Source organism: Colossoma macropomum, unplaced genomic scaffold (genome assembly GCF_904425465.1).
Source record: "Colossoma macropomum unplaced genomic scaffold, Colossoma_macropomum, whole genome shotgun sequence".
Lineage (NCBI taxonomy): Eukaryota > Metazoa > Chordata > Actinopteri > Characiformes > Serrasalmidae > Colossoma > Colossoma macropomum.
The window spans coordinates 1,448,745-1,467,999 of NW_023494808.1; the positions used below are offsets into that span (position 1 = coordinate 1,448,745).

General features: G+C 38.7%; 1 pseudogene; it reads right to left on the bottom strand.

The window, feature by feature from the left end:
- Window positions 1-1,760: 1,760 nt before the first annotated feature.
- On the bottom strand, window positions 1,761-18,227 carry LOC118797692 (annotated as a pseudogene).
- Between the last annotated feature and the right edge of the window lie 1,028 nt (window positions 18,228-19,255).

Sequence of the window (19,255 nt, forward strand, 5' to 3'; positions counted from 1 at the left end):
GTTTAACTGTATATACTCTGAATGTCCACTGGGGGGAGTAGACATGTAAAACTGCACTTATGTTATTTTCAAATGTAAATAAATTTACTGGCTTTACTCTGAGTGTCCACTAGAGGGAGCAACACTATATCCATCAAGACTAGAGTGATTTCGGAAATTATATAATCAATCATAATAACATTTAATAATGTATGCGCTCATTTTTTTTTTTTTGACAAAAAATGACGGTGCTGTATTAAAATAATAGGTTTGAAATGTAAAAGTCCCCCCTCCAAAAAATCGACTTTCCATTTTAATCTAAATCTAAAAGGTTCCATGTTGAATAAAGCGTTTACTCATTCTTTCTTAATGCTTTCATAAACAGGAAACCCAATAAATAAATAATCTTGTTTTTATGGTCTATAATCCACTACAGTGTACTATAGCAACATTTCAGCATTCAGTGTAATTTCAAAAAATATTTTTTAATACAAAAACGTCCTCAAATCGTGGTAAAATTTCAGCTTTCATAATACACTGAATCATTTCCCAAAGAACCATAGTTGAGTTGAATCATGGTAAATTGATTCACCTCCTAAAGAATCCTGTTCTGATTGGTTGTGATCTCCAAGGTTTACTCCCTCTAGTGGCCACACTGATGCATGTACTCTTTTTCTATTATTCTTCATGTGTACTCGAAATCTATATATCTATATGTATTTATATATGTAAATCTATATCTATGTCTATGTTTATATCTAACTCTCCTTCAGTGGAAATCTACATTATTATCTGCCATTATAAGCTGGTATGAGGGGGTTTGTCTGAGAGTGGACTAAGCTGGCACATTGTTCCATATTACGCATGCAAAATGTTGTTATTAATGTGTACTGTGCAGTAAATGTCTTATCATTTACTTTTGCCCCAATAAACAACAAAGCATTAATTTTATACGATTCTACTTCTGTTGTTTTATAATGTTTGTGTGATTTTACATAATTTACATATTTTACATAATTATTTTCCAGCTTCTCTTCATACCTTACAATAACGAGATTGAGATCTGATTGGCTGCTTCAGTCAAAAAAGCAGTGAAGCACTTCTAAACAGAGCTAAAGTAAGTGGAGCTGAAAGCAGTGCACTGAACAGGTGGGGCTAAACTGCTATGGGCCATTATACACACATTACACACACATTATTATACACACATTTTATATATATATATATATATATATATATATATATATAATTATATTATATTATATATATAAAGTGAGATCACAACCATGACAAATTCAATTACAGAATAAGTAAGAAAATTTGTATGTTTTCCTTGTATGTATCCTTTAAAGCTTCCAAGACACGCCTCTGCTGAAGTGTGTAGACACCAATGCTTTATTAGTGATTATAATCTCTTATTTACAGAGAACGCACATGTTTGTGCTGATAATAATAACAGTCTGGACTAATAGGCATCTATGTAGTTGGTATATCACCTAAATTCAGCTGCATTTTCCCCAGAAAGAGAAAGAGCTGCATGGCTGATGTTAAAGGCGTAATTAGTTCAGGAAGGAAACGAGAGAGAAATGTTAGAGATGTTAAACTGATTACGGGTTCTGCAGAGACTGAGGACTACAGGAGCTTCTCTCCAGAGGAGGACAGATGAAGAGGCTGCAGGGCTCTAACAATACAGATTTATCAGGTTCAATAACATTTTCAAATGTGAAGATTTGATTAGATTTTTGTCAATTTTCTGCGTTAAATGTGGTGATTTTAAGACCTCTAATTAAATTCTACATCGTTTGTTTTGGCACAGATGAATAAAAAGTTAGTCCTGGGCGATATAATCAGATATGCTTCAAAGGCAATAATTGCTGTTTTTGAGAAAGAGAACTGATATAAACTAAAGAAGATTAATATAAATTTAATCAGCGTGGTAAATAATATTAAATGTGTTAAAACAGTGGATTATTAATAAACTGTCAGGTCACAATAAATTCTCCACTCTCTCTGCTGAGAGTTTAGACAGCAGCAGTCATAGCAACATAGCTGTAGTTATAGCAACGTGAAGCAGTCTGGAGTTTCTCCAGTAGAGGGGCACTATTAGCATGCAGTTCACTTTAGTGTGCGTCATTTGAAGGGAAGAAACAGCAATGAACCCACACCAGCAGGAGCTGCTGCTGCTGCAGTGGTTGCAGCGGAGTCGGTAGCACGTCCTCCTGTAAGGCCGATCTGGAGTGTGTCCAGCGCAGACTGGAGCTGCAGGCTGATCCAGCTCTGGACCACCGTGTTATTCTCATACGTCTTCAGAGACGGCAGATTAGGACCCAACAAACTGTTCACCTCAGTCACAGTCAGCGCCTACAAACACAGATAAACAGAGCTGCAGGGTGACCCACGTCCACTTTACACACAACAGAACCGGCCTGTCTGAGAGAGAATAAAACAAAACACAAAACACAAACACTGCACCAAGATAACTCTGAGCTATCCGAAGATCTACACTAGAGCAAGAGTTACACTGGAGACATAACCAATTTAAAACTAGAGCTACACTAATCTGAACTAGAGTTATAAACAGAGCTACAAAAATCCAAAACTACAACTAAAACTAGGGCTACACTAATCTAAAACTAGAGCTAAAAACAGAGCTACACTCATCTAGAACTAGAGCTACACTATTCTAAAACTAGAGCTAAAACAGAGCTACACTCATCTAAAACTAGAGCTACACTAATCTAAAACTAGAGCTACACTAATCTAAAACTAGAGCTAAAACAGAGCTACACTCATCTAAAACTAGAGCTAAAAACAGAGCTACACTAATCTAAAACTAGAGCTACACTAATCTAAAACTAGTTATAAACAGAGCTATACTAATCTAAAACTAGAGCTACACTAATCTAAAACTAGAGCTAAAAACAGAGCTACACTAATCTAAAACTAGAGATACACTAATCTAAAACTAGAGTTAACAACAGAGCTACACTAATCTAAGACTAGAGCTACACTAATCTAAAACTAGAGCTAAAAACAGAGCTACACTAATCTTAAACAGAGCTACACTAATCTAAAACTAGAGCTAAAAACAGAGCTACACTCATCTAAAACTAGAGCTAAAAACAGAGCTACACTAATCTAAAACTAGAGTTAACAACAGAGCTACACTAATCTAAAATTACAGCTAACGATAGAGCTACAATAATTTAAAACGAGCTACACTAATCTAAAACTAGAGGTAACAACAGAGCCACACTAATCTAAAACTAGAGCTAAAAACAGAGGTACACTAATCTAAAACTAGAGCTAACAATAGAGCTACACTAATTTAAAACTAGAGCTACACTAATCTAAAACTAGAGTTAACAACAGAGCTACGCTAATCTAAAACTAGAGCTAACAATAGAGCTACACTAATTTAAAACTAGAGCTACACTAATCTAAAACTAGAGTTAACAACAGAGCTACACTAATTTAAAACTAGAGTTAACAACAGAGCTACACTAATGTAAAACTAGAGCTACACGAATCTAAAACTAGAGCTAACAACAGAGCCACATTAATCTAAACTAGAGCTACACTAATCTAAAACTAGAGTTAACAACAGAGCTACACTAATCTAAAACTAGAGCTACACTAATCTAAAACTAGAGTTAACAACAGAGCTACACTAATCTAAAAACAGAGCTACACTCATCTAAAACTAGAGCTAACAACAGAGCTACACTAATCTAAAACTAGAGCTACACGAATCTAAAACTAGAGCTAACAACAGAGCTACACTAATCTAAAACTAGAGCTACACTAATCTAAAACTAGAGCTAACACCAGAGCTACACTAATCTAAAACTAGAGCTAACACCAGAGCTATACTAATCTAAATTTAGTGCTAATATTAGAGGTAGTCGCTAACACTAGGGCCACATCAGAGCTCACACTAAGGCTAACACTAAGATCAAGCAATGAAGCTAATACTAGCACTACATTAGGCTAAAACTAGAGCTAATAGCTAAAACTAGAGCTGACGTCTAACACTGGAGTTACACTAGGCTGAAATAAAGGGTGGGACAGTCAGTCCTGGCATATCTACATTAAGGGCTCTATATATATATTTTTAATTAATAACTGATTATTCAATGGAATTTAATAAAAATGACTACATGATTGTTTCAATCAGATGGGCATCATTAGCATATGTCTTGGACACTGAAGCAAAGGACAAGGGTCTTCAGTCTCTGTGTGAACTATCCTGGAGGGAGAGCACTCTTACATTGACCACGGTGGGGTTCAGGGAGGTGAAGGTGGTCAGGTCCATGTTGAGGTTGGAGGCCGAGAGCGTCCACACATATGAAAGATCAGCACCACCTGCACACAGAGGGACAGAGATAGATCAGAAAACAGCATCACACAAACATCCTAACTAGACTAAACCTCCTAAATCCTGTCCTAACTTTAGGATGAACCCCAACAGGGTCCTCACTTCTGTTTAAGGTCCGTTTCTATGGTTTTTAGGCAGCTGTGTCAGCAGCATAGTTCACTACCAGCATAATGAGCTCCATTTATTTCTACTGTAAAACGCTGCTTTCACTGTGAGATGATTTTCTTTTCTAACTCTGCGTTTTAAAGATCTCAGACGCTGCAGACTCGATCTCCACCGTCCCTCTGATCACCTTCGTGTGTTAATGTTGATGATGAAATATTACAGTGATGGTGGTGAATAATGAGGAGACGGAGCTGAACGTGTGTCTGTTTATTAGGAGGAGTAACGTTAGCGTGCTCGGCTAAAGCGTTTGGGAAATGGAGACTGAAACTGGGGAGTAGCGACGCTCTGAAAAACAGCAGGGGGCGCTCTCACAGCATTCACTGCTTACAGTTTATCAGACATTGCGCTAATGTTATTCTTAACAAACATACACACATTCATTCCCTTCACAAGAACTGAACTGTCGGTGGGCCGCTGATCTTCTTTAAAGCAGGGTTCCTGCTCACAGCTTCTTAATCAAACTGATATAGTCATCAATAAAAATCAACATCAGCACTGCCTTTGTGAGCTGGCGGCTGCAGCTGTATCCAGCACTGTGTGAATGAGCGTACATTCTTACCCAGGTAGCTCATGATGAGCTGGTACTCGTTGGAGGACACGGTGCTGGTAGCTCTGGTGTTTTTGGTCAGCACCGTGTTGCTGAAGGCCTTCAGGGCGATGCTGAATATAGCCTGCGTCTGCTCCAGACTGCAGTTAGACAGCGACAGAGCACTCGCACTCCTGAAATACGCCAAGAACACACAGCAGTCAGTGCGTATATGTGAGTAAATACATAGATATACGTTTACACAGAAGTCTGGTTTGGTTCACACCGCGGTTTGGTGTCCAGCTTGAAACAATAGCAGAACGCTTTTTGGTGCTATATAGAACCATATACAACACATTCTCCATCAATCTGAAGAACCTTTAATCCTGCAAATGGTTATTTACAGGGGGCAGTCCTGGGCTGGAGGTTAGGAAACTAGTCCTGTGACCGGAAGGTCGGCGGTTTAATCCCCTGAGCCGACAGTACGTGACTGAAGTGCCCTGGAGCAGAACACCTAACCCCCAACTGCTCCCCGGGCGCCATGGATAGGGCTGCCCACTGCTCCGGGCTAGTGTGCTCACTGCCCCCTAGTGTGTGTGTGGTGTTTCACTGCACAGATGGGTTAAATGCAGAGATGAAATTTCTCTGCTGTGGGACTAATAAAGCTCACTTATTATTTGAGTCTTTATGGTTCTATATAGAAGCATTGTCTTTACCATAGAACCCGTAAAGATTGTTATTTTTTCAAACGTGTAGCACAGAATGCTTAGCTAGTTTTTCTTTTAATAATGGTCATGAATTCTAAAATGAATGAAATAAAGTGTGTAGTGTATATATACAGGGTGTCCCAAATAAACTGACATCATTTCACAGTCTAATAACAGCCAATTCTCCCTCAAATGATCTCAAAAAGTGTGTAAAAACTAACCAAGTTTAATTATTAATGTTGTTTTTCAGGTTGAAGAATGGCGTTCACTAGAAATGAAAAGGCGTTTTGTGTGTTAGAATATGCTCGAACACAGTCAAACAGGAGTGTGCAGCGGCATTTTCCAGAAAATTCAATAAAAATGCACCAACTGGAACTGCGCTGGAGACGATTACGCAAGACATGCTACAGCGTGTTTGGCAGGAGCTGGACTACCAACTTGATGTGTGTCGTGTCACAGGCGGTGCGCATATTGAACATTTGTGAAGCTGTGAAATCGGTTATAAAATCTACATCCCTCTGAATTTGTTCTTCGAATTTTGATAAATAAATCTTGTATTGTTCAACATGAAGCCTGTTTAATTTCGTTTGCCAGGACATGTAGTCACTCAGATACTCACATCTCAAATGATGTCGTTTTTTTTGGGACACCCTGGATATTTAAAACATGAAATAAGTATCATAAGAACGGATCATTTGGAGCAAGAATTGAAAACCCAGAGTGGAGCTGGAATGGAGTTGAGCGAGGAGTGGAAACATCTGCTGTTCCACTCCACTCGCAAGCTCTGCCCACAACACGCTTGAAACCTAATCCATATGCATCGTCACAGCGCTGTCAAATACCCCCCATCACAGCGTTCATCACCCTAAAACTCAAACTGATATAAAACAGGAGCTTCTGCTTTTCAGAAAACAAAAACAAAACTATGAAGGCACCTTTAAAACTACCTGAAACTACACTGATATAAAGACCCCTAATTAATTACAGTGTATACCTCACTGCAGGCTGGTGTAGTTGATTGTGTTGATGATGCTGAGGTCCAGTGCACACAGGTTTGTTCCTCCAATAGAGTTCAGCTCCGAGCTGCCCAGAGAGTTTCCACTGACGCTCAGATACTTACTGACGATGGCTCTGACCTGACAACAAACAAACAAACAAACAAACAAACAAACAAACAAGTTCCTTAAACTGGCACCTCTACAAACAGATAAAGGTACATTAGCATAGAACAGTAGCAGCGGCCGTCTAGAATCCAGTGGGTGTATAACAGAACCTTCCTCTCTTCAGTCTTAAGATCTGACCGGTCAAGATTTGAAACTGATTCCTATTACAGAATCAAATCTGATCTTAATTTAGGAATCTTATCTGATCTTAAAGCATCTTATCTCCAGTTAGGAAATCTTAACCTACTCGATCAAAGTCGACAATCAGCTGTCATGTCTGTTTCCTAGCAACCGACCATACACACACACACACACACAGCTGAAACGTAAACACGTCATCAGAATAACATTAAAATGTGAGTTAAGCTGCTGTTACTGATGTAAAAAAGATCAAACAGAACTAAAGTGTGATAAACTGTAAGTAGTGAATACTGTGAGAGCGCCCCCTGCTGTTTATCAGAGTGTTGCCGCTCCCCAGTTTCAGTCTCCATTTCCCAAACGCTTTAGCCGAGCGCGCTAATGTTACTCCTCCTAATAAACAGACACACGTTATGGTGGCTTTTTGCATTTTTGTTTCATTTACTTTTCAGGTTTAGTTTAAAAGTGTTAGTTGTTTAGTTTATTTTGGTGTGAGGCTCGTCCCCAAAGCCGTCATCCCAAACTTGCTAATGAGACTTTGAAGATAAAAACCTGCAGTTTTCTGGTTTAAATGGTGTCCAGTGTCTGGTCTGGTAGCAGGTCTGGAAAGAGAACCCACTCTCATCCTCTGTTATGACCTGAACCCTAGATTGGGTCGTAACATGTACTACAATAAATACAAAATGCATAAATACTTTTGGGAGCAGGGTTTTGTATGTTTGAAAGTGAGTTATTATTTCATTGAATATTATTCTAATTGATTGCAATGGACACTTAAAATTGATGCAGTTGAATCAGCACCTTCAGATCAATACATCCTGTTGCATCAATGTTGTTTAAAATCCCATATAAATAAATAAATAAATAAATGTGTTCTTGGCTTGTGCAGTGCTGAATATGTACCTGCTCCGAGCTCCAGTCTCCATCGCTGGGCCTCATCAGGGCTGAGAGCTATCGATCTTGGTGATGTTCCACTTGCTGATGTCGGTAACTGTGGCGGCGCGGGAGGCGGGGCCGAGAACCTGCACAACCTCATCGCTGATGTTCGTTGGGTAAGCCTGAGAAACGGAGTGAAACGCTAATCATTCTGGAGTTCATGCCAAGAGATTCATCCACAGTTTCTAAAAACACATGGTTCAACAGACACCGTCCCCGTCCACCAACAGCTCCGTCAGAACTGTTTGAAATCACATGCCAGAGGAAGCCCATCTAATACCTGGTTCATCTAGTCAATCCTTCATTAAACCAGGTGATGGAACTGAACAAACCCGTGTGAGGTCTGACGAGCAGTGAGCAGTCAGGAACCAAACCTGTGCTCCTCTAACTGTGCTCCTCTAACTGTGTTCTTCTAACTGTGCTCCTCTAACTGTGTTCTTCTAACTGTGCTCCTCTAACTGTGCTCCTCTAACGGTGTTCTTCTAACTGTGTTCTTCTAACTGTGCTCTTCTGTGTTCTTCTAACTGTGTTCTTCTAACTGTGCTCTTCTAACTGTGTTCTTCTAACTGTGCTCCTCTAACTGTGCTCCTCTAACTGTGCTGCTCTAACAGTGCTTCTCTAACAGTGCTCCTCTAACTGTGTTCTTCCAACTGTGCTCCTCTAACTGTGCTCCTCTAACAGTGCTCCTCTAACAGTGCTCCTCTAACTGTGCTCCTCCTTAGCAACCACCCAGGATACCATAGCTATGGCCTAGCAACACCTTAACAATCACCCGGAATACCATAACAATGGCCTAGCGACGCCTTAGCAACCACCCGGGATACCATAGCAATGGCTTATAAATGATTCATGAACTTTCCCCTTCTAACTGGGTGCTGCTGCCTTAAATGGAATATATTCTACAGTTTTTTTAAATACAGAACTTTCTGTGTTTTTACCTGGTTGAGTTTGTCGAGGACGATCCGTTGGTAGTCGCTCCCCATGGCTTTTTCTGAAATGGCGGCCAGATTGTCCTTCAGCGTCTGAACGCTTAAACACACGTTAAACTGCGTCACGTCGTAGCCGAACGGGAAGGAATCATCGCTTGCTTCGACTTGAGCTATATCCCCTGCTGTGCATGCTGGAAGAGAGGAGAAAAGACAAGATGAACAAGAGGGATTCAGACACAGCTCTGCTAAATTATACATTTTAGAAGAAACTGTGGATGTTCGGAGCCACACTGCACTGGGAGCCTTTATTTCTAATAGTTATGCCCTTTCCTATTTAACCTATATACAGTATATCATCCCTGTTGGAACAAAGCCTTGATATTATTATTATTATTTTACATAATAAAATGTCATCTGGCCTTTACATTTCTGTGAGAATGTCATTATGAATGGGCCAACAGAAATGTATCAAAATTCCATTTTAAATTGAAATCTTGTCATTTTATGTCATTTTACTTTTTGAATATTAACTTACATTAAAATTATTATTTTTTCTTTCTCCTGTAATCATACCATTTTGGAGATGATATGCTTCTTACATAATTCCTTCAATCAATATGCAGACACATATTTGCATGGTGATATATTGTCTTTAGCACCTGACTTATGGTTTTCTGGGTGTGTGGAGGTCTCCTAATTTTCTGATATTAAGCCAAGGCAGAGGTTCCTATAACTGCAGTTGAATCACAGATGATAAACATACCAATACATTTACTAAAAGGCTTCTTTTTCAAAGCCAAAGCTGAAGTTAAAAATCATTAGGAGGTATTTTTAATAATAACCTTACTTTCATAGAGCAACAAACACAGACTACCACCTCCACAATATCTCTAAGGTCCATGAGGTTCTCTCTTCTGCTGAGAGACAGAAACTATTACATGCTGCTGTGTCCATTAGAGTGGACGACTGTAATGCTCTCTTATCTGCAGCTCCATTACAGATTAATGCTCTGAGTACTGCAGACACGCCCCAGTGGGGAAGTGCATTACACTTCCTCTCCAGTGCCCTCATCAGCTACCTATATCTATAAGAACGTATTAATATTTAAATGTTGTTATGGTCATGATGCTGTTGGCTGTAGTGAAGTGAATGTAGATATGTGAAATCTCTGAGCTGCTGTTGTTGCAGGAATATTTCATCTTCATTTCCTGCTGAAACTTTTCAGTGCTAGAAATTTATTGCATCCTGAAAGCGTAACTGTAATTCAATGCTAAGTATAAGGATGTGCCTGTTTCTTTCACCCTCAGAGGTAGGTGGCGCTCTTGTGCAGTGGAACCGTGATGTGCCGTGTTGTAAACTGGCTCTAGCTAAATTGTAAAGCGGTTCTTTCCGTGTTCTCACCCGTGTCCCGCTTAGCTCTGACGATCGTCCTGGTTTTAGCTTTCGACACTTTCCTCGCTTCACTCATCATGGTAGAGATCTTGGACTTGGACACCGAACGAGCCAAGAGACTCGGTATAAACGTCTTCAGGAACTGAGTCTTATCATTCTGTTAGAACACACGGAGAACTCAATTAACACAGAACACATCACACATACAGACACAGAGTGGTGGGCAGAGAATCGGGCACTTTAAGAAATGGTGGGGAGAAAAATGAGCACTTTGAAGAGTAAAGGAGACAATGTTGTGACATTTCAAAAATGAGGGGGACAAAATTGTACATTTAAAAAGGTTATGAAAGACAATATATATATTTTAATACAATATATATTTTAATATAGTGATGGGGCAAAAGTATGTTTTTAAAAAGAGCATGGGGCAAAATTGTGCATTTAAAAAAGTTATGAGAGACAAAATTATACATTTAAAAAAGTTATTGGGGACAAAATTATGTGTTTAAAAAAAGTTATGGGGACAAAATTATGTGTTTAAAAAAGTTATAGGGAACAAAATTCTATATTTTAAAAAGCTGTGGGGAAAGAAATTGTGCGTTTAAAAAAATGGACAAAATTGTGCATTTTAATTGGTGAGGACAAACTTGGGCAGATTAAGAAGCAGTAGGGACAGATTGGGCACAAAATCATACATTTTAAATAGCTATGGGGAAAAAATTGTTCACTTTAATAAGTGGGGGGGGGTGCATTTAAAAATGTGGTGGGGAAAAATTATACATTGACAAAACTACGCTTTTTTTTAAAAGAGTTGGGGACAAAATTGAGTATTTAAAAAAGTTATGGGGGACAAAATTCTACATTTTAAAAAGCTATGGCTAAAAAATTGTGCGTTTAAAAAGTGGTGGGGACAAAATTTTAAAAAGTGATGAAGACAAAATTGTGTAATTTAAGAATTGGTGGGGACAGAATTGGGGATATTAGAAAGTGGTGGGGACAGAATTGGGCAGATTAAGAAGTGGTGGGGACAGAATTGGACAGATTAAGAAGTGGTGGGGACAGAATTGGGCAGATTAAGAAGCGGTAGGGACAGATTGGGCAGATTAAGAAGCAGTGAGGACAGAATTGGGAAGATTAAGAAGTGGTGGGGACAGAATTGGGAAGATTAAGAAGCGGTGGGTACAGAATTGGGCAGATTAAGAAGCGGTGGGTACAGAATTGGGCAGATTAAGTAGGAGTGGGTACAGAATTGGGCAGATTAAGAAGCGGTGGGGACAGAATTGCGCAGATTAAGTAAGGGTGGGGACAGAATTGGGCAGATTAAGAAGCGGTGGGGACAAAATTGGGCAGATTAAGTAGGGGTGGGGACAGAATTGGGCAGATTAAGAAGCGGTGGGGACAGAATTGGACAGATTAAGAAGCGGTGGGGACAGAATTGGACAGATTAAGAAGCGGTGGGGACGTAATTGGGCAGATTAAGAAGCGGTGGGGACAGAATTGCGCAGATTAAGTAAGGGTGGGGACAGAATTGGGCAGATTAAGAAGCGGTGGGGACGTAATTGGGCAGATTAAGTAGGGGTGGGGACAGAATTGGGCAGATTAAGAAGCGGTGGGGACAGAATTGGGCAGATTAAGAAGCGGTGGGGACAGAATTGGACAGATTAAGAAGCGGTGGGGACGTAATTGGGCAGATTAAGAAGCGGTGGGGACAGAATTGGACAGATTAAGAAGCGGTGGGGACAGAATTGGGCAGATTAAGTAGGGGTGGGGACAGAATTGGGCAGATTAAGAAGCGGTGGGGACAAAATTGGGCAGATTAAGTAGGGGTGGGGACAGAATTGGGCAGATTAAGAAGCAGTGGGGACAGAATTGGGCAGATTAAGAAGCGGTGGGGACAGAATTGGGCAGATTAAGAAGCGGTGGGGACAGAATTGGGCAGATTAAAAAGCGGTGGGGACAGAATTGGACAGATTAAGAAGCAGTGGGGACAGAATTGGGCAGATTAAGTAGTGGTGCGGTCCCCAGCCCATGTTGCCCCTATGAGGGGAGCTGATTCTCACCACTGTGAAATAGGTCCAGAAGTTGGAGCTGAGGTAAAGAGGCAGAAACCCCAGACTGGTCAGAGTGTTTGGGGTCCAGCTGGCTGGAGCTCTGAAAGAGAAAACAGTACAAATGTAAACGAGTTTAACTCTGATTTGTTTAACATTTTTAACACAGGAAGACTGAAAAGCTCTGAGCACAGCGGCTTTAATTCCAGATATAAGCGGTTTAAGAAGGCAGTGGAAATCAAAGAGTCGGTAAAATAAACGGGAGGGGAAAGTGTGAATGAACAGCCCTTAAAAAGTTCGAGCAGTCAGAGAAAACTGATCATTACTTAATGGCTTAACTCATTAATTCCAGGTGGTTGCTAGGGTGTTGCTAAGTGGTTCCTACAGTACTCCAGCTGGTTGTAAGGGCTTTGCTGGGCTGTTGTTAGGTGGTTGCTAGATTGTTGCCTCTGGTGTTTCAGGTGGTTGCTAACGTGTCCCAAAGAACTTATTAAATTATCAAACATGGCTGTTTTAGTATTTCAGGTGGTTGCTAGGATGATGCTAAGTGGCTGCTATGTTATCCCAGGTAGGTAGTCGCTAAGGTATTGCTAGGCCATTGCTATTGTAACTGGTTGCTAGGGAGTTGTTAGGTGGTCAACCATAACAACATATGGGAGAATTATATACATCTAATTTTTTTTATACTTTTATACATTTATATTCTTAATGAACAACACTTTTTTCATTTATAAGTTTGTTATATTTTTTAATTATTTCATTAACTTTTTAGGGTTTTATTATTTTACCAATTTGGTTGTATTATTATTCTGCTTATTATCATAACTGTTACTACTATTACCAAGATTCTTATTTGTTTATTTTTATTTTTTTACTACATTGTCATTGAAGCCTTGACCTCTATGTGTTTATAAATCTTTACCTAAAGGTTGAACAATATAACTTATATAATTTATATAACATACATACCCATACATATCCACAGTTGAAATTGTATTAGGGATGTATTAGCCTCTACAGTCAGTAAATCTATCAACAATGTTTTATTTATTTAATTATTTATTTACTTACTTATTTAAAATCATATTTCTGTTTCAGTGAGGAATAAAAGAAAGAAACCTAAATTGAAAATGTATTCGATTATTTGTTAGATTACCTTTGTTTATGTTATGGAATCAAAAATATGACGCAATACAATAAACTATAGTGTTGAAAAGGAAGCTTTCCATTTGTTTACTGAAGTCTACAAACAGCTCATATAAGAAAGTAGAATCTCATGCAGTGGTTGCCATGGAGTTGCTATGCAGTTGCTATAGTATTCCAGCTGGTTGCTAGGGTATTGGTTCTGAGATGGTAGCTAAAGTGTTACTAGGGTATTGGTAGGTGGTTGCTAAGGTGTTTCCAAGTGGTTCATGTTATTTCAGATAGTTGCTAGGTGGTTCCAGTAAAGTGTGTATGAGTGTAGGACTGAGTACCCGAATGAGGTGTTCTTGGTCAGAAGAACGTTCTCCATAGCGGTGCTCTGATCTGAAGACAAATCCAAACACAGTTTCAGCTTCTCCAGCACGTACACGTCTGAGTTCTTGATGTAGGTGCTATTTAATAAACACGTCATATTTCCCAATATATCCAGCTGAGTTTGGTTGATATTCATCCCTGAGATTCTCTACAGAGAGAGAGAGAGAGAGAGAGAGAGACATAGAATCGACTGTTAAACCTGTTGCCTAGCCACCAACCATACACACACAGCTGAAACGTAAACACGTAATCAGAATAACGGTAAAATGTGAGTTAAGCTGCTGTTACTGATGTAAAAAAGGTCAAACAGAACTAAAGAGTGATAAAACTGTAAGTAGTGAATACTGTGAGAGCGCCCCCTGCTGTTTATCAGAGAGTCGCCGCTCCCCAGTTTCAGTCTCCATTTCCCAAACGCTTTAGCCGAGCGCGCTAACGTTACTCCTCCTAATAAACAGACACACGTTCAGCTCCGTCTCCTCATTATTCACCACCATCACTGTAATATTTCATCATCAACATTAACACACGAAGGTGATCAGAGGGGCGGTGGAGATCGAGTCTGCAGCGTCTGAGATCTTTAAAACGCAGAGTTAGAAAAGAAAATCATCTCACAGTGAAAGCAGCGTTTTACAGTAGAAATAAATGGAGCTCATTATGCTGGTAGTGAACTATGCTGCTGACACAGCTGCCTAAAAACCATAGAAACGGACCTTAAACAGAAGTGAGGACCCTGTTGGGGTTCATCCTAAAGTTAGGACAGGATTTAGGAGGTTTAGTCTAGTTAGGATGTTTGTGTGATGCTGTTTTCTTATCTGGAGTTCATGATGAGATTATGAAGTTAGGAACTCTTATTCTGTAACAGCTACTGTACTAAATCCAGTCCGTACTGAAGTCGTCATAGATTTTAAAATTCTATTTTTAAATGCTGATTTCGTGTTTGGACTCACTAGACACTCCTTGACATTGTTGAACAGGATCTGTTTCTTAAAGGCCAGTGTGCTGGAGAAGACGCTGAAATCTGCGTATCCCAGAGCTGAGAAATACGCCTCACACAGAGACGGACCAACCAGAGAGTAGCTGAGGAGGAAAACACACAAAAGCAAAACACTCATCACTTTATCACAGCATACAATAATCCATAGGTTCAATTTTAGCCGTTTGTTTTATATGTTAACAGAGAACAGTAAACAGTCTGTTTTCTTGCTTAATTAATTTCATTATTAATTATTGAGGTCCTTATTAATAGCACACAGGACAGTTATGATTTTCTGAGCATAAATTGTTTTAAACCCTCAAATTCGGTAAATAAACAGGGACTGTGTGTTAAATTTGGTAAATAAACAGCGGCTGTGTGTTAAATTTGGTAAATAAACAGGGACTGTGTGTTAAATTCGGTAAATAAACAGGGACTGTGTGTTAAATTCGGTAAATAAACAGGGACTGTGTGTTAAATTCGGTAAATAAACAGGGACTGTGTGTTAAAGTCGGTAAATAAACAGGGACTGTGTGTTAAATTCGGTAAATAAACAGCGACTGTGTGTTAAATTCGGTAAATAAACAGCGACTGTGTGTTAAATTCGGTAAATAAACAGCGACTGTGCCTTAAATTCGGTAAATAGATAGACACACAGATACATTCAACTTTATTGTCATTGCTCAGTACAAGTACAAAGCAACAAAATGCAGTTAGCATCTACCAGAAGTGCAAATAGTAGCAGTAGTGCCAAAACGGACAGTGCAAATGTTCAATAACAAGCATAAATATGATGTAATTATAAAATATATAACTGTATGAACAATATATACACCATTACAAATATATCTATGAATGATATATACATGTACATATACACATAATACTATAAATACAATACGTAAGTATTTATAGTATTATATATGTAAATAAACAGCGGCTGCGTATTAAATTAAGTAAATAAACAGTAATTGTGTATTAAAATGTACAGAAGTGTATCTCTGTAGAGGACGTGTTCACTTATTTACACTCAGAGTGTCGCGTGTAGATTCGACCAAAGGATGTTCGAACTTCTGCAGCCAGTAGAACAGCGTTGAGTGGTGAATGGAGCTGTTATCCTGCTAGCTAAGCTAACACAACATATGGCTGCTGTCTTATGCACATAAGTGTAAGCTGGCTGTGATATTACATTGTATATATTATCATGTACGGAAGTAGTGAATGTGATCGTACTCGTAGTAGAGGAGCAGGTCTGCTGGGTAATCAGTGAAGACGGTCACAGTTTCAGTCCTCATGTAGTTGTACATGCAGATCAGCTGAAAACACAGACATCATGTTTTACACATTAACACCCGACTCACTCAGCAGAACCAGGAGAGACATCAATATTAATGCTTCATAAAACCTTATTACGACGTTTAAACGTCTTCGCTTACACTCACGTCACTGCGTCTCTGTAAACGCTGGCTAAACTCCAGCTAACGTTAGTTTATCGTACGTGCCTGTGTTGTCATAGCAACCACAACCTGAAACCTACAATCCACAGCCGGCTTTTAATGGTGAAACTTCAATGCAACTTTAGCTACTTGGGACCTGCATGAAACTAAACTGCACTTGAGTTAAATAATGCAAATTGTCCCGCAACTCACTTGAAACTCAGTCGCAACAGTTGCACCCATGTCAACTTTGTGAGACAGCCAATCGAAACGCCTGTAGCACGTCACGTGATCACATCACAGGACATTGTTTATAAACAAACGATTTCGCTGGATCAGTGGCCAAGAAGATGAACCCGAAGATGGTTATTAACGAATTAGAAAACGGGTTTGTTGAAGCTGTGTCAACTAGCCGGCTAACGCTAACCGCTGTGTAAACAACTGCTTCTTCTACTGTTTACTCCTCTGTAGCTGCTGTTATCGTGATGGACGTAGAACGAGGGAGAACCGTAACGGCTACCTAGACATTCATTTTCAAAGGCTTGACGTAAACACAACAGATAATCTCAAACATACACACTTAAAAATGATGGTTCTTCAAGGGTTCTTCAGTAAAGACATTGGTTCTGTTTAGAACCACGAGTTCTATATCGAACCATTTCATACTTAAATGGCTCTTTGCATGGTGAAATAGCTCTTCAGATTAAAAATGTAGCACCAAAAAGGTTCTGTTGCTGTTATGATGTCAAGTTTGTAAAAATATAAGAATCTTTGTTCATTTTTTAAATGGTTCTCCATAGAACTGTACATTCTCCATCAATCTGAATAACCACATACTTAAAAATGATGGTTCTTCAAGGGTTCTTTAGTAAGTTTAGGAAATGGTTCTGTATAGAACCATGAACGCTCAAAGAATCCTTTGCACAATTAAATGGTCCTTTTCATGGTGAAATCATGGGTTCTATACAGCACCAAAAAGGGTTCTTCTACTGTGACAAGCATGACATCGTAACAATAGCAGAACCCTTTTAGGTGCTATATAGAACCCTTTTCAGAAAGGTTTTATATAGAACTATATACAGCACATTCTGAAGGAGCCTTTCACCATGCAAAGAACCATTTAATCATGCAAAGGGTTCCTTGAGTGTTCATGGTTTTATACAGAACAATTGTCTGTACTAGAGAGCCCTTGTAGAACCATCTTAAAGTGTCTGTAGTAAAGAACCACCGAGAGATAGATAGAAGTAACTGAATGTTTGTTTTGGAGTTGCAACTTCACAGTTGCACAGAAATTAAGTTGCGAACTCCCCACATGCAACCAGTTGCATGAATGTTTCACAGTGATATTTTTAAGGAAATCCAGCCAATGGAATTCATGAGCCTAATATTGAGACTTCAGGAGGAAAAAGTCCTGCAGAAAACGGGACGTCTTTGCAGTTCGGTTGATGTAAACCTCCACCTCTTTTTAAAAATTATTTTTTTATTTTTATTTCTATTGTTTATTCCATGTGTAACTGCCTGCTTGTCTGTATTTATTGTTCTATAAGAAATGCATCTCAATAAATACATTTTATAAAGTATGCAGTCTAAACTACAGAATAAAAGCAGGCCGGCTCTGTCTGCCTTGCCTCACTTCGACTGTTCAAGTGCTAAAGATGCAGTAACTGAACGGTTTGTGTGGACACTGTGTTGTCGATCTTCTCCTGATGGTTCTAAGTGCTGTTGCTCACCTGCGACTCCTGCAGGACCACTTTCTTATTGCCACGGCGTCGGCAGCCTCTAATCAGCCTCCGCACCTTCACAACCTCGAATGACTGGACACGCGTGCAGGTGAAGCCCTGCAGAACCTGGAAGGAGATACTGAGGAGAGAGAGACACAAACATGAGCACACAGACACACATACACCACATTTTATCATAATAACATACACAATGTACATTTAAATCTGATAACCTAGACACATTGCTACATTTTTCAAAAAATGAATCAAATTATCATTAATTTTACACCGGAATAAAGTTATCTACTTCAAAATTTCATCATCACTTTTCAAAAATGAAGCAATGTCATTCTGGATGTTAATTTTATCAGAACTTCATTCTGGATGTTAATTTTACTAGAACTTCATTCTGGATGTTAATTTTATCAGAACTTCATTCTGGATGTTAATTTACTAGAACTTCATTCTGGATGTTAATTTTATTAGAATTTAATTCTGGGTGTTAATTTTATTAGAACTTCATTCTGGATGTTAATTTTACTAGAACTTCATTCTGGATGTTAATTTTATCAGAACTTCATTCTGGATGTTAATTTATTAGAACTTCATTCTGGATGTTAATTTTATCAGAACTTCATTCTGGATGTTAATTTTATTAGAACTTCATTCTGGATGTTAATTTTACTAGAACTTCATTCTGGATGTTAATTTTATTAGAACCTCATTCGGAATATAAATTTATTAGGACTTCATTCTGGATGTCAGTTTTACTAGAACTTCATTCTGGATGTTAATTTATTAGAACTTCATTCTGGATGTTAATTTTACTAGAACTTCATTCTGGATGTTAATTTTATTAGAACCTCATTCTGGATATAAATTTTATTAGGACTTCATTCTGGATGTTAATTTTACTAGAACTTCATTCTGGATGTTAATTTTATTAGAACTTCATTCTGGATATAAATTTTATCAGGACTTCATTCTGGATGTTAATTTTATCAGAACTTCATTCTGGATGTTAATTTTACTAGAACTTCATTCTGGATGTTAATTTTACTAGAACTTCATTCTGGATGTTAATTTTATTAGAACCTCATTCTGGATATAAATTTTATTAGAACTTCATTCTGGATGTTAATTTTATCAGAACTTCATTCTGGGTGTTAATTTTACTAGATCTTCATTCTGGATGTTAATTTTATCAGAACTTCATTCTGGATGTGAATTTTACTAGAACTTCATT